Below are 24,504 nucleotides of genomic sequence, written 5' to 3'. Positions count from 1 at the left end.
AAACACTGGCATCCAAATGGTATTCCATGTACAGTACTGTAACTTCAGTACTGGTTTCTGTAAGCTGTTCTCTACTCCTAAGCATTCAATCACTCTAAAATTACCATTATGTTTGCAAAGAAGATTTTTTTTTCCTCCTTAAATCCCCATATTTGGTCCTCCCATTTCACAATTGATGTTTTATTTGAAAACAAGAGCTTAGCACTCAAAGTCATCAGCCATACCTTACCCTTTGTTTCTTTTTTTCTGTCATCTTTTTTCCCTTTTCCTCATGAAATCAGTGGGATAGACATATTTTTACCTTTTTCTGAATAATTGTTAGATTTTAATTTCTTAGTGATCTGCTTTTATCTTCCAACAGTTCATCAAACCTTTTTTTTCTCAGTGAAGAATACTGCAGTATTCTTTCCTCTCTTTCTTCATTGTCAGTTAAAAAACACACAAGACCAACATGTATTAGCTTTTAAAAATCATATTTCTAGCCTCACGTGTTTCTTGACTTTTTCTTAAGTACCTACTTCTAATAATTCAACTTTTTCATCTTGTCCTTCTATAGGTAAATTAAAACTGCTACTAACTCTATTCAATTAACTAAATTACTTTTCCTTAAACTCTGGTTGCAAACCAGCCAAACATGTCTTTCACTTCACAGTTGGCAGTATATTTTTTTTTTAAAAGCCATACCCAGTTATCTACATTATGGAGGACTTAATTTATTTTTCTTGGTCATTTGCTATCTCTGACAGAATAATTATTTCTTCTCTGCAGATCTTTACCTATTTCTTTTTTTCTCATGCGTTGGTTTATGTTAGGACTTTGACAGATCCTTCTTTATGATAAAAAACTGTTTCTAGACTGTTCTGTTTTCTCCCAAACTTCCAGCTACCACATCCACCTATCATGATGGCTTTGTTAGTGATAAAATAATTTGCTGTCCCATCATTGTTATGCTAAATATAGATTTGAATTTGAATTACGGGTTTTAGGTAATAATATCATGGGGTAAGAAGAGACTTACAATTCTGTATGGTGATATGAATGCTGGTCACATTATCTATAACTTGAAAACAATAATTATGCACTACATTTATTTATTCATTTATTAATTAGTAAATTTATCTGTTAGGTTCTCTAATGATGTATTAGAGAATAATTTTGTATGTGCATCTTTTTTTTTTTTTTTAGAAACGATACTCTAATTTTTGTCAGAGTACTCATATAGGGTACTAACTCGTGATATCTATGAAGAAGCTGATGTTATTCTATTTTGTATGCCAAAGATTAGTCTAAATTATTTTTAGAATTATTATGTTTGTTGAAACAGGTCAATGTTACTTGAAGGATCTTATGCTACAGATTAATCTGATTGTTTTGCGATAAATATTCTAAGAGCCCTGACAGGGGTAAATTAAAGATGTTTCTTTTCCAGTATATCCAATGTGACTTACCTTTTTAGCTGACCCTTCATGCTTCTTTTTTTTTTTTTTCCTCTCTTTCAGAGACATTGTCTTTTTTACACCATATTCAGAAGTAATAGTTCAAAATATCAGTATGGTGCCATCACATTACAACTTCAAAATATCCGAACTATCTGCTTTTGGATTCTAAAATTTCATGCAAACACTTTTTGTCTGAAGAAGCTTTAACAAAAAGCAAAGTTTTACTGTCTCATTTGAAAACATTGCTATTGGAGTTGAAGTCTTAAGCATTTGTATTCCTAAAGAACTATTAGTATTAATCCTTTATATGTATAAGAATATTTCAATTTTGTTTTGAGTGTCTGTTGCTAATATCAGATTCAAAAACCACTTTATGCATCTGTGTCAGTTCTACAGAGATAGCTTCATTATCATTACAATACTAGCTGTCGACAGTACGCTGTAAGAGACCAGCTTTATGTTGGCAAATTACTCCAGTCTTTTCACATAACTAGATGACAAATCCCAAATTATGGTGGTTTGATTTTATAATTTGTCCTTCTTCAGGAGTGTTATTGCCTACATGCACTGTGGGGAACAATCCTGCATTGGCAGGGAGATGGAGTATTGACTTAATATAGGTCTTTAACTCCTCTGTATATATTGAGTTGCTACAGAAATGGAAAGTGGCTCTTCTGAGAAAGTCCAAACCTGGGACAAAAGTTATATATGACTTAGAATTAAGCAATATTAGTGCAGTTACACTTAGGAAAGGTGTAACACCTTTACTTCATTTTCTTGAGAAAATAGTAAAATAGCTTGGGAAAGGTATACTTTTATGTACTTAAATTATTATTATTATTATTATTATTATTATTATTATTATTATTATTATTATTATTATTATTAATAATAATAATAATAATAATAATAATAATAATAATAATAATAATAATAATAATAATAATAATGGTCTGCAGCCTGCCTGAAAAGACTGTGCAATCAATAAGAGACAATGGGAATTCTATAACTGTCATTAACTGGAGTGTTTATTAATTGTCAATTAGAGGGCTAATCAGTCTTACCTGTGCAAACTCATTGAAAGGAATGGAATGATCCTGGTGTCATCAAAGGTATATGACTAATGTGAGATCACAGACATTTCTCTGGGGGACTAAACTGGCAACAACAGGCAATCCTGTGCAAGATTTAACCCATAGCAACTTTAAGACCCCACTGTGAGTTGACTGTTATGACTAAGAGTATTGATTATATATATATATATATATATAATGATTATATATATTATATATATATAATATTATTATATATATATAACTACATATTATAATATATAATTATATATATTATATATAATTATATATTATATATAATAATATATATATATTTATATATATAATTATATATATAATTATAATATATATATATATAAATATATAAACCTAAAACACCAAGCTCATTGTACCCCAATGATTATATATATATATAATATATATAATAATATATAATTATATATATAATAATTATAATATAATATAATATTATATATTATATAATATTATATATTATATAATATTATATATTATATAATATTATATATTATATAATATTATATATTATATATATAATTTATTATAATATATTATTATATATTATATATATAATCATTGGGGTACAATGAGCTTGGTGTTTTAGGTTTATATATTTATATATATATATATATTATAATTATATATATATAATTATATATATAAATATATATATATTATTATATATATATTATATATAATATATATAATATAATATATATATATAATATATAATATATATATATTATAATATATATTATATTATATTATATTATATTATATTATATTATATTATATTATATTATATTATATTATATTATATTATATTATTATAATTATTATATATATATAATTATATATTATTATATATATTATATATATATAATCATTGGGGTACAATGAGCTTGGTGTTTTAGGTTTGCTATTTAGTATGGAAACCTTTTTTTTTTTTTTTCTTAAGATTCAAGGTGCTTTGATGTTATAAGAACTAGCTGATGCTTTCTCAGCCATATAGGAAAACACTGTTTTCCTTGCACCTTTAAAAGAATAGAGAGGAAAATAAATAGTTGTCAGTAGACCATCAAAGTTTGTGTATGTGAAAAGTATTAGAGAATCACAGCAATGCATTTGACTTCATAAGGGCCGGTATGGACTTTATTGTGAAGAGATCTGTTTTTATTGTACAACATTACTTTGGTAACTTTACTTTGGTAACTGTTGCACATTAATGGTGGCAGCTGTTCCATCTTTTACTGCTATCAGTGAAGAAAGGCTTTTTGTACAATTTAAACATACACATATATTAGTAATATACTTTGAAGTAATAGACTTTGAAATAATTAGAAGAAAGTGTTACTTGAAAGAAGGAATGCTATAATTTAAATCGTTTTTCACAATAAGAAACAATAATTTCTGTAGGTAGGGAAAAAAATCACAAACTCTTACCAATAGTCATCAAAAAAAAACCAACAAAATAAAACAAACAAAACAGAACAACAACAACAACAAAAACACAAACAAGAGAACCAAAGAGATAACTTTTCTAAGAGAGAATTATGCTCTATCAAATGCTTGATCTGAAATACGAACTAAAAGATTTAAAATGATACTGTATTACTTCTTAGACTGTACTTATCTTCAGCTGGCAACAGCTTTATACATCAGTTCTGTTGACATTAACAATGTTTAAGATGTGCACTATAGCTTTGAAAGTCAAGTCACAGGCAGTATTATAAGCTGGTGAACATCACTTGTTGCACTTAAACATTGGGGTTAAGTTAAATCATACCATGAAGGATATTTCAGATCTATATTGATCTGAAACAAAGCAGAAAACTTAAATCACAGAAGGAAAAAGAAAACTCTCTAGAGATTGCACCCCTTTCCTAAAGGATTATTCCCCATAATGTTGTAAAACTTGAAAATTCAGATTCTCTTTTCCCCTTACCAAATGTTAGAATTGTATCATGGGAATGCTTTTTTTTTTTTTTTTTTTTTTTTTTTTTTCCCCAGCGTATTTTCAGATGGGAAAAAACAAACAAGAGAGCAGTTAATCAGAATCATTGTAAGTCAAATCAGGTTTGAAGGATGAACATGGAACACAAATTGTGCCTGGTAGTCAGGTAACCAGTCAAGTTCTGCACTTCTCATATCCATGGTAATACTTTGAAATTGAGAACAGAATCAGTAAAGAAGGGGCATAACTAATGTGGCAGACCATAACACATTAAATGTTCCATGTCCCAAATTTTCTTCTCCCACTTATTTTTCCTTAAACCTGCCTCAAATCCCTCTTGCCGTATTCTTATTCTGGAGTCATTAAAAATGTCAGAGTTTGGGTCAATCTTGACAGACTCATCAAAAGCTTTTCTTATGAAATAATTACTTCCCTCTTTTATACAGGTTGAATTGATATACAAAATATGAACCTGTATATATAGCTCAACTAATGATCAATAAATTGATTTGTTTAGTCACCTATCTGTGAAAATAAAAATTCACATGTAGAAAAAACTTGAAGTCTTAGCTGAACGCTACACAGTAATTCACAATCTACTTAATCCACATTTTCATTTGCCACTGGATGGTAGCTTCCTTTTATTCTTATATTCTCAGTATTTTGGTTTCAGACTGTTAAAACAGTAGTCTGCTTTTTTTTTTTTTTTTTTTTTTCTTTATAGGTTGCTTAGCTGTTCCTCTCTGTACATTACCTATATCTGGTACTAGTTCCATGGGTTTACTTCATTATAGCTTATAATTTGATCCAGTCACCTACTGAAAAGAATAGACTGAATTTGTGCAGGAATATACACACACATCTAGTCACTTACTCTTTGGTGAATTACGATAAAAATGCATCTCTTTGTTGGTGTGATCAAAAAGGGTGATGTGTTATAAGAGTTTTTTTTTTTTTTTTTTTTTTTTGTAATCGGTAATATGAATCTGATGCTTTTCTTTTCTGTTTTTTTTTTTTTTTTGCTATTCTCTCCTCTATAAGCATGTTTATCGAGGTCTGCTGAAAGCCCAGAAGCCCATAGGTCAGAGAACAGCATTTTGATGGATTATGGGATTGTAACTGTCCCTGCCAGCTGACAGCTTTTATTGGCTGGGAGGATGAGCCTGTAAACCTTTATATAATTATTGTATTAAAGCCACTGTGCCTCTGCGTTGCTGGCGCTTGTTCAGGGATCAATGTGAAGATAATTTCAAAAATGAATAGTAAGTATTGATCGTCCCTTGGTGGAGCCTTATCAGTGGCTGAAGCAGACTACTGTAGATTATAACTTCAATGTCATTTATGATGATATGATACGTATTGCAGAGTAGCAATTTAAACAAAGGGCTGATTTAATTCACAATGGATTTTTGTAGCGTGATGGGTAATAAATCACAATCTGTGTAATTTTTAGAAATGAACACATGTTGGCAGTAGTTCAGGGCAGTTCCTGGGAGATCTGAAAATGACCAGGGAGGGCAAATATCAGCAGCGAGCCCCTCCTGAATGATTGGCCCTTACTTGGTTCTGACATTCAGATGACCTTGGGGCCTCTGCTGGCAGCTGCTGGTTAATTTTCTTCACTGAGGACACAGTTTAACTTTCTATCTGTCTGCCAATTACCTGACATTTTCAACTTATCACCTTCTATTTTTTAAATTATTGGAAGCACATCCACATTTTGACACTTTTTTAGGCAAGTATTCGTTTTTTTTTTGCCTGCTGCTGAGATGTCTCTCTGCCAACCTGCTGTAATATCCCTTTTACTCAAGAAATTAATAGCGTGCCTAACTCCAGGGTGAAAAAGCACAGAGGTACTGAAAATTATGAAGCTTCCTTTCAATTTAGGAAGACAGAGTGTGTATATAATAAAAAGCAAGTGGTACCTGAACAAACCAAGGTCACTGTTGAATTGTATATATGGCAACTGATAAAAAGTACTATATGTAGGATATATTGTAGATTTTTTGTTTTGTTTTTGTGTCAGAATTTTATGTATTTATCATTAATAAATACTTCTGAAATTATATAAGGAGAATGATTTCAACCCTGCAACAAACAGGGATTGCCATGAAGCTCTCAGGCTCAACTGAATCTTACATAATTTAGATATTTCATAAAACGTTTTATGCAGACTCTCAAAATATTGCAAATGACTCTAAACAAGATGTGTCCCTAAAAAGGTATGAAATCCTAAAGAGAAGTAAAACAATTATGTTTTATCTGAGTATCATGGCTCTTGTTTTCATTCAGAATGTAATGTTGCTTACATATTTCTGGTTAATTTAATGTTATATATTTTATTTTACACTTTTATTTATAACTTTATAATCATTTTTTCTGCTGAAGCCCTGAAAGAAAAAAAAAAAGTGTTTAAGAGAAAATAAACAATAGAGGTAGAGAGATCGGTCACAATATATCACAATACTCAGAACTAATAAATGATAATCAAAGTGTGAGCTGCTTTAAAAATTTTAAAAAATTAAAAGAATGGTACAAGGAAATGATAAGTATTGAACACTATGAACTTTGAATTTTATGAGAAGAATATGGGACTAAAAGTTCTATTATCATGATACGGAACCTTTGGGAAAGCATTAAAGCATGTATATTATGCATGTGATTAAGTTTTGTTAATGTAAGTCAATCGTGAAAACCTGCTTAAGTGCTTTTCTAGGGAAAAGTATTGAATCAATGCCATGCTGGTGCAGTTTAGAATCAGTTCTAGTCTGTGCTTGGTTGTTAAACACAATTGCTACAAATGGGTGTGACCAAATAGTGAGTGAGTGTTTTTGGAACACCTCCACTGTGTGGTTATCAACATTAAATATGTTTGCCAGGCTTGATTTGGCACATGAAATTTCATCCTTAACATCGCAGAGGGTCTGGCATACCTTCTGCCAAAGTATTGCAACTTTTCATTAGCAGAGCATTTTAGGTCAGAGCATGGAGAATCTGTGGTAAAGAAGCTACAATTTTCTAAAGAAACTGGAAGTTATTTTTTTCTTTATCTTCCTTCACAAAAGTTTCTCATCTGTCCTCTGATTACTGCCTGGACCAGGGGAGAGTCCAGGTTGAGGGCCTTTTACTGTATTAAGGCTATTCTAAATTGTTTTTCTCTACTGAAAAGCAAATGGTTACAGATCTCCTTATTAAGTTAGTTGTTGAGATAAGAAGAGTTGTAGGAATTTAGAAATCTGTGTAGAAAGAGGGGATCAGATATCATAGACAGAGACAACATATAAGAGTGTGAGGATCTTATATTTGAACAAAAGCGTCCATGCACAACTCCCAAGGGGGAAGAAAAGATTTTTCAGTTGCTTCCAAGTCTTTAAATCTGTCCATGCAAGAATCAGTAATATATACGAGAGTGCAAAAAGAAGTGGTCCCATTTGTTGAGGGAAGCACTTGTCACTGAAGACACGAGATCCATGCCTATTTTGATGAGTTAATTTTAGATTAGCTCTAATCTCATTATGTATACTGAATTAGCTTCTGGCGACCACTAAACTTAGTTTACTTGAGTGACATCCAAAAAGAATCTCAACATGTATGCTTTTAAGCTACCCCGCAAAGCAAACCATAGGACATTAACTAAGGAAAGTCAAGAGATGAACATAAGAAGTTCACTGCAAACTAAAGACTGTCAAACTAACATAGAGTCACCCAATGTCCTTCTAACATATAGTCATCCCTCAGAAAATTCCAATACTATCGTGGATAATGTTAATAGAATGTAGGCTTTCTGGCCTTTGAGAATAAATGTGACTTTCCTGATACAAACTACAGAAGTAGTTTTAAATTTTGGAATGTACCTATATTTAATTCATTTTGAGTAGTCTTGAAATTTACAGAATTTTCCCCATCTTACTTATTTAGAACTGGTCTCCTTGATAGATGGTAAAATAGCATTCCCCTTGCTATATTAGGTTGCATTAGGTCAATTCATACTGGAGGCCGTGACTGGTATCACCCCTAGTAACTGGACGCTGCAAAATTTTGAATGGTTGTGGAGATGACCCATATAAAAAAAAAAATCAAACACTAAGTAGAAAATTTATTGTAAACGTACCAGTGTTAAAATAGAACTATAAAAAATAGTTAGAATGTAATGCAATATAACAGCATAAAAATGTATTGCATTCTAAACATTAAATTTGGTGGTGAAAATATTATTTTCCAGAAGTACTGATTTAAGCATTCTATGAAAATTGATGGAGTAGCAATCTATTTTTAACGGGAACATTTAAAAAGACAAAAAAAAAAAAAAAAAGATGAAAGAACACAACTAATTTTTTTTTCTTCTCTTGCCGTGCCTCACTTCCCCTCCCCTCACATTGCCTACCTTCCCCATTCCCTCCTGTTAGAGCAGGTTGCTCATGGCCTTGTCTAGGCCAGCGTTGAGCATTTCTGAGGACAGAGATGCTAAAGCTGCTTGGGGTACCTGTGACAATGTCACAGTGTGTCACTTAGCATAAGAAAAGCATATTTCTGTATTCCTGGAATCCATGCTCTGAGTTCTGTTTCATATGTCTTGTCCTGTCACCATGCACTTCTGACTCCATCTTCTCATCATCTGTCTGTATCCATCTTCTCTGGACCCTCCCATTCAAGAGTAATAGAAAGCAATATAGTATCCCCTGACCCTTTCCTTTTCCAGGATGTGTAAGTCCATTTCCCTTAGTCTGTCATACACACTCTGTTCTCCAGCTGCTTGAATACCTTAGTAGCTGTCCACTGAGCTCACTCCAGTATGCCAAAAATCTTCCCTGAACCGGGGAATACAAGACTAGATAAGGCATCCACAAAGTGATCTCAGCAGTGGCATTTAGAAGGGAATATTAATCTTCTTTTCCTCATCATGTTAATTCATCTATAGTAGAGTCTGCTATTCTGACATGGTTCCCTCAGTAATCACTGAGGTTCTGTCTGTTCTAGACTAACTTAAGAACCAAGACACATTGGACAGCTTAATTGCCTTACTTCTTTGCTGCCGGAACAAGGCTAATAAGCAGATATAGAAAGCAGAAAAATGAGTCCAGATTTCGTTGTTCAGCATGCCCTTTGTGTATCCACAACATCTTGCAACTCTATTTTCCTTTGCTATCTCTTTTCTATACAGAAAGTCTTTTTTTCCTGAAGTACCTCCTGCTCACATTTTTCATTTCACCTACCTGACATCAAAAAGATGAACTTTTCTTACAAAAGTAATGGATAAAATGTCTATGAATTTATAAATCTTTACTATCAATGAATTTTGAAATGTCTTTATTGTTTAATGATTCAGGTCTTCTGAAGCAAAAAAGCAACAGCTTATATTTTTTAAAAGAGCTGTTTTTAATTAGTTTTAACATAAACATATCAATTTACTTGTTAAATCTGAGGTAATTCATTCTGAATGAATGCATGCATCATTTAAGATAGTATTTTCTTATATAAAAAGTACTTGGAATCTCTACTTTGAGTGCAACACCGAAGTTAGTTGTAACTACGTAGCGGTGGGTAGTGCTTCTTAAAGAATGTTTTTTAAACATTTATGTTAAATGCTTGTTGACCTTTAACTACAACATTGGGAATTCACCATGCAAGTTATTACATAAGTTAATGAGGCCTTAAATTGGGAGATTTTAGAAGATTCTACTGTTTTTAGTAATACAGTTGCAAGCTGTTAAATGTGTAATTCTTTACAGTGAGTGATCTTTTTTTTTTGTTTTGTTTTGTTTTAATTGGGCTTTTAAACAACATAGCTACCTAAGATGGCTCCACTACTTTGAAAATAGTATTCATTTATTAGCCAATATTGACTGTATCCATTGAAAGGGTCAAATTTGTGAAGTACTAATCTTTCATCATTTTTGTAGAATTCCATCTTGAAAAAAGATCTTATAGTTCTTGGATGTCTAAGTGAATTCCTTATATGTAATGCTTATGTAGACATTTTAGATTTTAGCTTTTATTAAATTGAGCAAAATCAGAATATAGAAGTTGGTTTTAGATATTCTAGCAAAATGATGAGCATGAAAGACAGCATACTTCTGCTACTTTGTCCTTTGTGCAGTCTCTATAGCCTTTGTCAAACCTATAAATGGTTTTTATTTTGATTTGATCACGTATGCTTTGTACTCACTTTGTAAAGAATGTGGCAGTTAGTTATTTTACTTAGTCTTGGTGATCAAGGATAGAAGTATGAGGGTATTGAACAGGAGTCAAGCTGATGTGGTGTGCAGATTCTTGCACAGTGAAAAAGCAGAAAAAGTGTAAGGCAACTCAACTTTTTTTTTTTTTTTTTTGAAAATGGGCGGCTGATAATTATTTGCACAGATAGTAAGATAGTATACAAACATACTTTTTTTTTTTTAATTTTAATTTCTTAATAACAACAGTTATTTGCTCTTGTTAATTCTTCAAACTAACTGCACTAACTTCTAGGTAAGGCTTCTAGCAAAACAATGTTCTCCTCAAATTCAAGAGATTTGAATAGAGTAACTCAGCAATGATCTCATCAGTCTTCTTCCTTTTGCACCTGTCTTTTTCAGAGAAATGAGACCTTCGCATCATTATCCAGGAAGATGAGCCATGCATTGCAAACAAATAGCGGTGCAAGCTTGGAAGTGTAAAGGGATTTTCTAACAGTTCAAATCCTGAGTGAAGATCTTACTGAACTTCATAGAGTGACATATCCTGCTGCCAGAGTATGAATAAACTAATTGTACTTTAAGTAGTGTGCTTTATAAAGGATTAGCCTTCTTTGTATAAATGGAGCTGTGATATTTTAATAATCTGTCAGTATTTGCTGTGATATTTTAATAATCTGTCAGTATTTGCTGTGGAATGAGTTTAGTACCACATTCATAAGCCACCATCTCTATTGATATCAACAGTGAAATTACAATGTAATCAGCATACAATGTGGAACTTATGAGCACTAAAACAAATGTACTTAAAATAATGAGTTAGGGTTCAAATCAGGAAGCAATATAAGGTGCCCTTCTTTATGGAACATACTTTTCTCACTTGCACAATTGGTCCAGCAGAAGAGAAACTGTAGATGATTTTTATATGTAGCTCTGTGATACATGTTCTGAAACACTGAACAAAGCAGAATTTGGAGAAATATTTTTTCTCCCTAACTTCATTAGCTAAACAGTGTAATGCACAAGCATTTTGGAAGATACAAAGTAGTTTGTCCAGTCATATTTTCAAACTTTCCACTATTTAATGTGTTATTTGCATTTATGCTTTTATTCTGGGACATGCTGGGAAATGCCAGCCTAAACATTAAGGAGTTGTGTGGAAAACCAAACTTCCTAATTTCAGCATACGCATTACTGGATTTACTTGTGAAAAGTAGGGCAGTAACCACTCTCACATCTGTTCAGTCCCAAGAGCCAACCACCCAACCCTACACTTCTGCAGCCAGATCTCACACATATTTTCATCTTTCTTTCATTGCTATAGTTTTCACTTCCATGTTGCATTTCTTCTTTCTAATAACATTAAAGTAACCATCATGCAGCCCTCAAAAATCCATTCTAAGCAGAGATTCAGGTTATTCCTTTGGTTGAACTATATAGTAGAGGTCTCTGATGAATAGGTAAAAGTCCTGTGTTTAGTCCTGATGGTGAGGGACTATAGCAGGAAAAATCAAGTCTGATGCGTATGCAGATTAAGATGAAATTGTTATGAAAAGTTTAAATGTTAAAAATGCATCTGTCATTTTTTAGCTTTATGGTCCTTAATATCTGAAACCTTGCATTCTGCCTGAATTCTCTTCAGTTTTACCAGTGATAGAATCATAGAATCATTCAGGTTAGAAAAGACCTCTAAGAACATCTAGAACCTTTAACCTAATTGATAAGTCCACCTCTACACCATGCTACTAAGTTCTACATCTGCACTTTTCTTGAAGACCTCTAGGAATGGTGACTCAACCACTTCCCTGGCTTCCCAATACTTCACAAGCTTTTCAGTGAAGAAATTTCTCCTAATACACAAACTAAACCTCCTCTCATGCAACTTGAGGCCATTTACCCTCATCACTTGACGCCTGGGAGAAGAGCCCAATCCCCCCCTCGTGTCGTGGTTCCGCTCAAGTGGGCAGCCGAGCTCCACCACAGCCGCTCTCTCACTCCCCCTCCTCAAAGAGGAATGGGGAGAAAATATGTGAAAAGGGGCTCAAGGGTTGAGATAAGGACGAGAAAATCACGCAATAATTATTGTAATGGGCAAAACAGACTCGGCATAAGGAGATAGTAAGATTTATTGCCTATTACTAACAAGCGAGAGAAGTGAGAAAACAAAGGAAAAAGCAAACCAAAAGCACCTTCCCCCCCATCCACCCTCTTCCACCTCCTCCCCCTGAGCGGCGCAGGGGAACGGGGGAATGGGGGTTATGGTCAGTCTACAGCACTTCTTCTCTGCCGCTCCTTCTCGGTCACTCTCGTCCCCTGTGCTGTGGGGTCCCACCCACGGGATGCAGTCCTTGATGAACTGATCTGGCGTGGGCTTCCCACAGGCAGCAGCTCTTCCAGAACTGCTCCAGATATGGGTCCGTACCACGGGGTCCATCCCTCAGGAGAAAACTGCTCCAACCTGGCTCCCCTACGGGCAGCAGCTCCTGCCAGGTCACCTGCTCCTGCGTGGTCTCCTCTCCACGGGCTACAGGTCCGGCCCGGAATCTGCTCCGGCAGGGGTCTTCCACAGGCGGCAGCCTCCGTCGGTGCAGGGCCACCTGCTCCACCGTGGTCTCCTCCACGGGCTGCAGCGTGGAACCCTGCTCCACCGTGGTACTCCATGGGCTGCAGGGGGACATCCTGCTTCACCATGGTCCTCACCACAGGCCGCAGGGGACTTGGCCTCCTGGGCACACGTCAGGCTCATATCCAGCTGTCTATTGAGCAACACTCCGTGGGTAACTTTCTGATGGGCAGCTTTCCAGCCACTCTTCCCCTCACCTGTAGCATTGCATAGAGTTGTTGTGCCCCAAGTGCAGGACTTGGCACTTAGATTTGTTGAACCTCATACAGTTGGCTTTGGCTCATCAGTCCAGCCTATCCAGATCCTCCTGCAAAACCTTCCTACCCTCTAGCAGATCAACACATGCACCTAACTTGCTGTCATCTGCAAACACTGAGGGTGTATTCGATCCCCTCATCCAGATCATTGATAAAGATATTAAAGAGAACTGGCCCCAGTACTGAGCCCTGGGGTACACCAGTAGTGACCAGCCTCCAACTGAATTTAACTCCATCCACCACAAGTCTTTGGGCCTGGCCACCCAGGTGATACCACTTGATACTTTTTTTTTTAATATATGATATATATATATATATAATATTTATATATTATATCCATATATATAAATGTAATTTTATTCATGGAGGGTAAAAATATTCCCCTTAGTGAAAATCCATGGAGATCAGGGTTTTCATAGAAGAGGGTCAACATTTCTGGGGGCTGTTCTTGGGAGAATACACTCTGGAAATCTGCTCAGCAAAGAAAAGAATTGATGCCATGGGCTTTCACATCAGCTTTAAAGCAGTATGCATACCTTTCATCTACTCTGTAAAATGGATCACAGCTCAGGTCTGTGATTCAAAAGCTTCTGCTCAGAGGATAAACTCCTCTGCTACACTAGTGGCTGCGTTAAAAAGAATGGAGTGGTTACTGTCCAAGAAGAGCTCTTGGGCAGTTTCTAAGTGCCTGTCTCTGCAGGCACTCCACCACTGCTCTATTTAGGCCTTAAGATAAGCCACACAGATTGATCCATCTTGTATAAACTGGTGTAACTATAGGCTTACCCCCCTCCCCGAAGTTGTCATTTGCTACTTGTTCCTTCCCCCTTGAGTAAGTTTTTGGTCTGATCAACTGGTAGGTTTTGCTGAGGCTAAAGGAAATACAACAAAAATGACATGAAGAAAGTGAATACATGAGGACTTTGAGTAGCGCCTGTTGCTGCAGGGCATGAGTTATCATGTGAAAGCTTGCAGTGGTAGCTGGTGAGCCTGAGCAATGTACAACTTGTGAACAGCAGCCATTTTTTATATTTCTTCAGTGAAGATCATCCTCAAAACACATCACCCAAGAAGTGACAGAAAAAGAGAAACAGGATCTGAAGCTGTTTGCCTCTGTGAGAGAAAGAGGTGATGCTGTTTTCTGACAGGAGGTTAATGGAGAAATCTGTTCAGAACATGGTACTGAGTGTTTGGTAACAAACAATGATATGTGCATATATATGCAAATATTATATAACCACTGGTGACAAAAATCATCATACATGGGACAAAAGCAATTTTATAGCATTATTGACAGACCGTAAAGTACCTTTTTTAGAAAGATACTAAATCTGTTAGTTTGAAGACACAAACATAGAAGGCAGAAAAAAGATTTGTTGTGTGCGGTCCCTCAAGGACTGGGGAGGGGAAAAGACATTAAGGATGTCTTACATAAGAATGTAATAGCTTGAAGACGAAAATATAGTAGATGTGGCCTTGAAAAGTTGTATTTGTCTAATAATAGGAAAACTGATATTAATTGAAGAAAGTATGGAAGTGAGGATTGTGAAAGGGAAATATGGATGAAAGGTACAAAAAGGAAGGAGGTCAGATACTTTTCCCTAATATTTTTGGGGCAAATTTAGAAGAATTTATGAGAGGCAATATAATACAAATGATGAAAAAATAAATAAGATTTTAAATTATGAAGTATGTCATATTTGCACACTCCTGTTCTAAAAGTAAATTTTAGATTTGCTGATCTCACAGATATCTCCTCTCTTTGGGCCTGAAAGAAATCAGGAAAATCTCCTGTATATGTTGGCTGGTCAGTGTTAGATTCTTACTTATATCTGAGCTCTAAGCTGTCAATAGACCTTGCCTAAAGTTAGTGCAGAAAATAGCACAAGCTCAGTGTATTTCATTTGCTGCACAGTAAGTTTGTGATGAAGCGTTTTAGTAGAATTCAGTTACTAAACAATACCTCTGTTCAGGTTTCATCTGGTACAGAGGTAGTTTTGTCAATAGGATTTGGTATGGTGCTGTGTTTTGGATTTAGGATGAGAATAATGTTGATAACACACTGATATTTTAGTTGTATCTGAAAAGTGCTTACACAGAGTAAAGGACTTTTCTGTTTCTCATACTGCCCTGCCTGTGGGCAAGGGGGGTGGGTGCACAAGAGAGAGGGGGCAGAACCACGACAGCTGACGAACTGGCCAAAGTGATATTCCATACCTTATGGTGTAATGTGGAACACTAAAAGTCAGGGGAGCTGGCCAGGGGGACTGCCATTGGTCAGGGACTGGCTGGGCTTTGGTCAGCAGGTAGTGAGTAATTGTTTTGTATATTTTTCCCTTCCCCTTCCCCTTCCCATCTCAACATATGAGTTTTACTTTACCCCTCCCTCCCCCCCCTCCCGTAACACACACACTTCAGTTCTCTCCCCCATCCCACTGGGGACCAGGGAAGTGATCAAACACCTGTGTTGTGCTTGTGCTTAGCTGCCTGATGGGTTAAAGCACAACAACCTGCAAGCCAAAAGCATCCAGGAAGGCCTCATGATTTTAAATCTGGGACAGAACTTTGTTTCTTTCAGAAGGCTCACGACTGGAAAAAATAAAATTCTTAAATATGGAGGGGAAGTTCATTGTGCTATATATTGCAGGTCATCACAAACAGTTTTATTTGGTACTGATTTTGTAATACTTTCTGTATCAGTAGAGGACTGTACTATATTTTAGCTTACTTTTTTTTTTTTTTTTTTTTTTTTTTTGCCTTTTAGAGTATAAGCATTAGTTCTTTTGTTACGTTTCATTGGAAAAAAGATTAAAGATAATTTCAGTGATGGTATTCTTAATATCAAGATAATATGAATGAATATTTGTTAGTCTATGAAGATCACTTTTCCATGCTTTGTTCCTTGTTTAGCCTTCAAATGCAGTATTTATCAGTCTGTAGAGTAAAACTATGTGCATGCCATATCATTACTAGCTCAGGGGGAATCATTCGAACCAATGTAATTTACTCAATATTGGTCAGTTTGACTCCTGACCCTAGTCCCCTGACAGTGTATCCTTGGCAACCCCTGATGTGTGTTAAGTCAGGATGTGCTTATTGGTCTCATCTGTGACAGCTTGCTAAAGGCTCCTTAACATAACTTGGTCTTTTCAAATGAAAACTAAAAATCAAGTAATATACGGTATAGTAATCAGAGTGGTATTTATACAAGCAGATAAACCATAAAGATTGTTTTCAAGGTTTTGATTGAGTTTTAGAGGAAAAAGTGATTTTAGACAGTATTGAGAAAAATGAATATATAGGTTATGCAAGCATCAGTTTTTGTGAGACATTTGGGAAGTTTCATATTCTATTTGCATTTACATATCTCAAATGTGGAAGATGAGAATAATTCTCCAATTATACTCACCATTACAAAGTCATTTAAGAGTGTATTAGTGCAATTAAAAGACTCCACTCATTGATCTACAGAAACTTCCCCAGGATTCGTTTACCATATTTGTACTGTTTGAATTTGTGAAAAAAGCAGTTGGGCAAGTTTAACTAGGAACCTCATGATTTTTCTTGATACAGAGCTGATGGAAAACAAGCAAAACTTGCTGTTCAGTGTTTCCTGAACAAGGAGACTTTAACAATACATCTCACTATTTACTTCACAGTATGATCCAATTAACCACAGCTAACGAAGAAAAATTAACTAAAGTTGCATTAATCCTTGTGTGACCAGAACATTCTGGATTCGTAGTGCTAGAAATGATACCAAGGGTTATGGTCTGTGTGATCCTGTGAACTGAGCGTACTGTGTCTGGGCCAGAAGATCTATCTGCTAACCTAGTACTTTGCTGGGCATCTGTATACACCAGCAAGGATATCCTATATGGGGAAGTGGTTTTAGACAGTGATCAGCAGCAACAACAACATAAAGCTAAACACAAGCAAAAACCTTCAAACCTTGTCAGAATAAATAGCTAGGGATCATCTTAACTTTATTTTATTTTATTTTATTTTATTTTATTTTATTTTATTTTATTTTATTTTATTTTATTTTATTTTATTTTATTTTATTTTATTTTATTTTATTTATTTTATTATTTTATTTTATTTTATTTTATTTTATTTTATTTTATTTATTTTGTTTTGTTTTGTTTTATTTTATTTATTTTATTTTTTATTTTTTGGAAGTGTACAGCTGAAAAGCAACATGTCAACATCAGATGTTTATTATACATTCTTTAATTAGAAGAACACAAGACAAACAAATGCTTTATACTGTTTAGGTTCTGATTATGCAGCCATTATTACTGTTTTGAAATAGATGATTGCATGGAAGATGGCTGAAAAGTCTGGGAAAATTCAGGCCCTGGTGCTTTTATTTTTATTTTTATTTTTGCTATTTTGCATATTTCATGGGTTTTCAGAATATTTGATCAATTTATGTTATTAGCTATTTATTTTCTATTTCCATTCTTAATCAAAAAATAGAGCTAGTACTGTAGAAAAAATGTTTTCTAAGGAGATGTAGCAAAGTGCTTCCAGTCCAAGCTAATTTAAACCAAGACTCAGGAAAGCAGCAGTAACTTTTGTGGTTTATTTTTCACCTTAGTGCATTATGAGTTGAGGTTGCTTTTTGCTTCAAGTGCCTCTTGTCTCATTCATTAAGCATCATCCAGTACTTCAGTGAGGTAATGATTCTTCACACCGTCTTCAGACAGGATATGCAGTACTAACATATTCCTAGAATGCAGTCTGGCTTTTAACTAAGGCAACAATTCTGTGCAAATATTTGCATGAGAATTGCATGAGATACATTGAAACTGGTGATGTTCATGTAGAGGTGAATTTTATCTAGATCTCAGTATCTAACCTCTGAATTCTTGCATTTTCCTGTAAGCTAAGAGACTGGTTATAAAGTTAACTTTTCTTAATTCATTATCTGTTTATTTATTTATTTTTAGAATAATGGGACATGTTAATTGAAAGGATCTAGAATCAAGCACAGCATAGGTACATTAGAAGAAAGAGTCCTATCACAACAAAAGATTTAGGAAAGGACCAGACTTCTGTATGGACCAAGTACGTCTTTCAACAATAGCTGCAAGCCTTACTTACCTGGCCAGCAAAAGCAGATTTATGACTGTATTACAAGCAATTCATCAATCAGAACTTCAGTCAGACCCTGAATATGTAATGCATCACTGGATCTCAATTTTATGAACTGATATCAACTGGAATGCTATATTTACTGCAGTGCTTCAGTGTCAAGCCAATGGCTGGCTGATTTGGTTATCAGACACTAATTTTCCGTTCTCAAAAGTATTGAATATCTTAGTTTTGGATCCTGGATGGAAACACTGTGGGGCCTGTGTGTTAACTACTTTCCAAATATTTTGTTTTGCATATTGCTTGAACTGGCTGTCTAAGATGATTCCTCTTTGGAAGACATGCCATGTGTGTTCAGAAGCATACACTTGTAATAAGTTTCTGAAATAATTTACTAGCTAACATATTTAAATAACAGAGTAGTTGTAAAAAAAATTGTATTGTGTAATAAAATATCATACACCTTTAGAGTGCTAGTATGAAACCTGATCATTTTTCTAGCATACATACACTAAGAAATCTACTTTTAATAAATTCTGATGTTCTATATTTTAAGACACAGAACAAATTATTATTACTAAGTAAGCAGTTTCCATATGTGGGCAAAGAAATACTGTTCATATCTCAATTTTATAATACCAACCCAAAAGTTATGAAAAGGCTCTGATGTTTTATTTACTAAACATCATACTAAAAGTTTATTTTACTAGAGAAGAAAAAAGGCAGTATACAGGGGTGAAGTGTAAAATTGGCATGTGTGTACTACGAGTGTATAATTAAATGTGTGTATATAAAAAATAACAAAATTAACAGGAACCAATTACATCTGTCCTGAAATTTTATTTTTCTGATGTTGATACAATTTGACTAGTTGAATTGCTGGAAAATTTTGGTATTACAAACTGTAATTGTTTTCTACTAGCTAGTCTTGACGAATTTTGCCTATTTTTTTCCTAGTACAGCATAACCAACAATAACTTCTAAGAAATTACCTCTTTATTTATGTATAAGCATATGGTTAATGATGTTAGCAGGCTGGTGTTTGTTTACTAACCAGAGCTATAAGTGTTGCATGATGTAAAATGGCTAAGGTAAATCTAGTCACCAGTAAAATGGGTTTAAGTGCTTGAATCTGTTTCTCCGGATATCAAAGACAAAACAACATATACACTGAGATCCCAGATAATACAATTTATTTTCACTGAAGTCCATAACTAAATAACTGTGCATCTGCCTCATTGACTTTGGCAGAATCAGGACATTTTTGGAGGAATCTTAGACCAGCTCCTTGAGCTGCTCATCCAACTTCTCAAAAGCTGAGATAGATATGAATAGGCCATTGTTCTAGTCACACCTCTACCATCTTTATCTGTCAGTACAAATGGTTAATTATGTTTTGCCCCAAACCCAAGAAATAATTTTCACCCACAGAACTAAAAAAGGAATTGTATGAGATAATATTCTAAGTTGGAAATATTACAATTAATGTATTATAGATGTAGCTCTTTACTGTATAAAGGCAAAAATTAAAAGTTGTTTCATTAAAGAAACCAGACAGCAATGCATGGATTTAGATGACATGTTCTGGTTGCAGCAGCCTATTAACCACGAGATCCCTGAATCTGTAATGTCATACTGTACTCAACTGTATGCACATTATTTCCCATACTTAAAGCTGTAATAAGCCTTGGAGGACTATAGGTTACAAGCTGATAATGTACACACACTCACATTATATGAGTATTTCTTAACACATGCTTTGCTTCAAGTTAAATTTCAGCGCTTCTACAGACAAACTAAATAATATTGAATTCATGATGGTAGCAAACAATCTGTTTATACTGCTTTTGGTGTTAGACAGAATGAAAACAGGTAATTGACTTAGTTTCAGCAGTTATCTGGGTTGATACACAGCTCTGACTTATCTGGATCTGAAGACTGACCATAGAAAGTGTGTGTTTGACACTGTATGTAAAACATATGTGAGACTACAATTGTCCCCCATATCCCCCATGCTCACTAATTTTGTAGTATTTTATATATGCGAGGGAGGGAGAGAACTTGTGGTCAATCAGTTGGTACATTTCGGACAAAAGATAATATATAAGCAGGGATAAACACTGTGCATCATTGAGTAACAAGGAAATGCCAGCATGCAGATATGTAAGTGAAAGTCTGTCTAACTGAATTTACACGAAAATAAAGTGTGCTTTTAGCAAGTCCAACTTGTCTTTGAAGATTGAACTACTGAGATTACCCTTTCATCAACACATACACATTCTCTCTGTCTTGCACACAGACACACATACAAAAACAAACCAGTAATGAGTGGGTACTTTATCAAGGCCTCTCTCCATCCTTCATTAAATGACAGAAAATTGCTCTTTGCTGAGTTTGTCAATGCAGCTTTCCCTTCCAGAAGCCCATTTGTTTCACATGCTAGCACAGAATATTGCAGGAATTTGCAGATTTTAAATGACAAATATGTCGAAGTTTACCCAGTTCTGAATCATTCTTTTCTTAGACTGACTACAAGGTACAGTAACTCCCATAGTTGGGATAGAATTTTTATTTTAAGTAGGTCTTGCTACTTCAGTAGTAAAGCAGTATTGGACTGTGATCTTCTCTTGTTTGACAATGTCCCTAAAGGATTCTTTAGCTCCAAAAGCCTTTTCTCTGCACCACACATGATAGATGTTGCCATTCAAAACTAAAAGCAGGAACAAAACGACGAATGCATTCCTTTGCTGCAATCCCTCTATTCTTTATTGAATTTGTCATTTTATTAATTGCACTTACATGTAATGCAGATGAAAGGATTTGTGTGTGTGTGTGAGAGAGAGAAAGAGAGAGAGATAAAAACTTAAAGGTTTGACACCATGAAAGCAAAACAGTTCTTTCTAGCACCTTTCAGGACAGAAGGCACTTACAAATAGCAGCCACTGTGTTGCTTTGTTAAAGTAACACTTTGATGTGTAGGATTATAATCAATGTAAATTATTGAGTTTTGCTACTGTGCTGTGTTGAAGATATAATGTGTTACTTTGTGCAGGCATTATTTATTCATACAAAGAAATTAGCTATGTAACATTTTTTTTGCCTGAATTTTTATTTCAAATGTGAATTTCTAAATATAAATTTAAGAACATCTGTGTGCAAGCTGTGTCCAGATTTCTAGGTTTCAATAAACACATACCAGATCTCACTGATGCATTTATAGATGCTATGAATTTCAATCCAAACAAATGGAGAAGAGTTTTAGGACAGAGCCTGCAGCATGGCATGTCCTTTAATTGCCATTTACATAGCAGAGGAATCATTAATTTCTAATTCACCTATTATTCACTCTCTTTAGTATGGTATGTCAATGTCAGTTTTGGGGCGGTGGAAAAGATGTGGATCTGCGTTATTTTTGCAACCTACTCTTGTGTGCTTGTTTATCCTTTTCTTCTTTTAATGCATTTTTGACCTTAGTAGAATGCTACTTCAACACAGGCATTTCAGGGCTCTTGTTTGGATATGATTTATGGTGCTACATTAACCCTTCATTGACCTAGAAATGCCCTAATATTAAAACAGTTTGACACACAGAAAATCAAAAGCCCTTTTATTGGAAGTGCTATTGTCCGCATCATAAGTTTCCCCAATGTGATGCCACTGTTGCACCATCAATTTCCTACTGCTATTGAACACTGTATTGAAAAACTAATGGACAGAATCCTTTGTCATTTCTGTCCCAGTAACCATCAAATAGCTCAGTGAAAGTCTTCCCTTTCATATCACTTCAGGCATTTTGAAATGATGCATCTAAGGTACTAACTTAGCATTTTATTAAGGGCCAGGGTGGGCTGGATCCTGCTAGGCTCCATGTAATACCAGCCAGCTCCGACCAGTTTTGGTAGAGACTGCAAGTGAGTAGTGCCTCAATGAGCTAGAGTCCCTTTTTTGTGGTCCTATGGTTCTGCCTTCATATTTGTTTAAAAGAGAAATAAATCCTTGTAGATTTTCTTGAGTTTAAGAATAAACAGTTGATAAAGTTATGCACAAATTCAATCAGCTATAGCTATTATTAATTTACAAATGAAATACTTTTCTTTGGCTAGGATAGTAACCTATTCTACCTCTGCTTTCCACAGAATTTTTTAATTAATGTTTTCTATTTAAGCCTACAACTTTTAGCATGATGTTGAAAAACCCTAATGCATTTTTTATAAACCTGCTTGATTCTAGAGTGCTTTTCACTACTGGAAATGAATATATTTTTATTCTCAACTTCTTTTGTTACTGCTACCTCTTCTTAGTTGCACGTTTGACACATAGGAGGTTTTAAAATATATATATATATTTTTATTTCAAAATAAATCTATTACATTTTTACAAACTATTTATAATATTGTCAGTGACCTTTGGTTCCTTGATTTTGTGACAATGAAATTCAGTTCCAAACAAAGTACAGAAAAAGTTACTGACATTAGGCATACAAATATTCCTTGTTCAGCCGTTAACCAACCTGTGCAGTAGAACTTTTTTTTTTTTTTTTTTTTTTTTTTTTGATGCTGGTATCAAAATAGCCTTTTGATCTGAATTTCTTCTTCATCAGTTAATGATACAGAGATCTTTTCTGTAGATAAACCTGCCTTCTGTTCAGCTGACCAAAAATAATCGTGACTTTTCTTTGGCTTTTGTGAGGGACAACTGTTCTTTGCTAATTTAAAACCTTGAGAGGTCTACTTAGTGCATAGGCTAGGCAGGTCATTTAGAAAATGGACTGGTTGCACCTTGAGGCAGTGGGGAAAGGTGTTAGCTGGAGTCCAGATTAAGTGCTTTATCTAATTTTTTCCTATTTGTGGCTAGATGTATATCCTAGCATCTGTGTTCACAGACCTCCTATCACTGAGTTTTGAGTGCATAGGCACTCAGATTACACTTTTCAGCTGTTTCAATATTGTGTTCACTTTGCTGTGAAAAGCAACATTTCTCATCACCGTGAAGTATACCTGGGCTCAGAGGCAGCACACAGATTTCTTTCCTTGCTTATCCCAGTTTAAAGTTGCTAAGCTGCTGTCTCTTTCTGCAGTAGTGGATGAAAGTCACAGTCTGTGTGCATGAGGGAGAGATGTCTGCATTTACCCATTAGATTTATATACAGTTATGTGCCAAAAATCCAGAATAACTCTACTGAAGTCATTAGACTTGCTGTTATAAGTTTCACAGATTTACATTTTACACTGTGAGAAAAATCAGGAACCTCTTTTTTCCAGTCTATTCTCTCTTCATGAGAAAAACATTTCAAAATTCAGCTCCTATATATGAACATCTCTGATCAGAACTTCACAGGAAAATGGGTGGTATATGAGATCGATGCAAAAGGGAATGATTTCAAAATTTATTAAAAGAGAAAATGTTTTTTGCACAGTCTTCAACAGTCTGAAAGTTTATACTATATCATGCTCAAGTTTATTTTTCACAGTTATGAAATATTCATACATCTTTAGCATTTACAGTAATTTTGTAATGATGTAAATTAACTGTAATTCCAAGAGAGATTTTATAAGGTAAACAGAATCAGCTAATAAATTGTGCTTATATCTGGTTTATACATAAATGTCATAGTGAGAGAAAACAGTTCAATCTTCCCTCGTTATGTAAAAAACAGTTTCAAAATAATAAAATAAGCTTCTATAATATCAGTACTGTAAATAGCTAAATCAAGATTAAAAAAAATGTCAAATATTGCTTTCTTAGATCATATTTTGTGTTTTTTTTTGTTTGTTTGTTTGTTTGTTTGTTTGTTTTTGGAGTGGGGGAAATACTGTAGGTGTTGTCTGCAAACAGAAAAGGAAGAAGGCTGAACCTCAGTCATAAAA

This window comes from Aythya marila (genome assembly GCF_965140915.1).
Source record: "Aythya marila genome assembly, chromosome: 2".
Classification (NCBI taxonomy): domain Eukaryota; kingdom Metazoa; phylum Chordata; class Aves; order Anseriformes; family Anatidae; genus Aythya; species Aythya marila.
Note: the sequence above shows the minus strand (reverse complement) of the source record.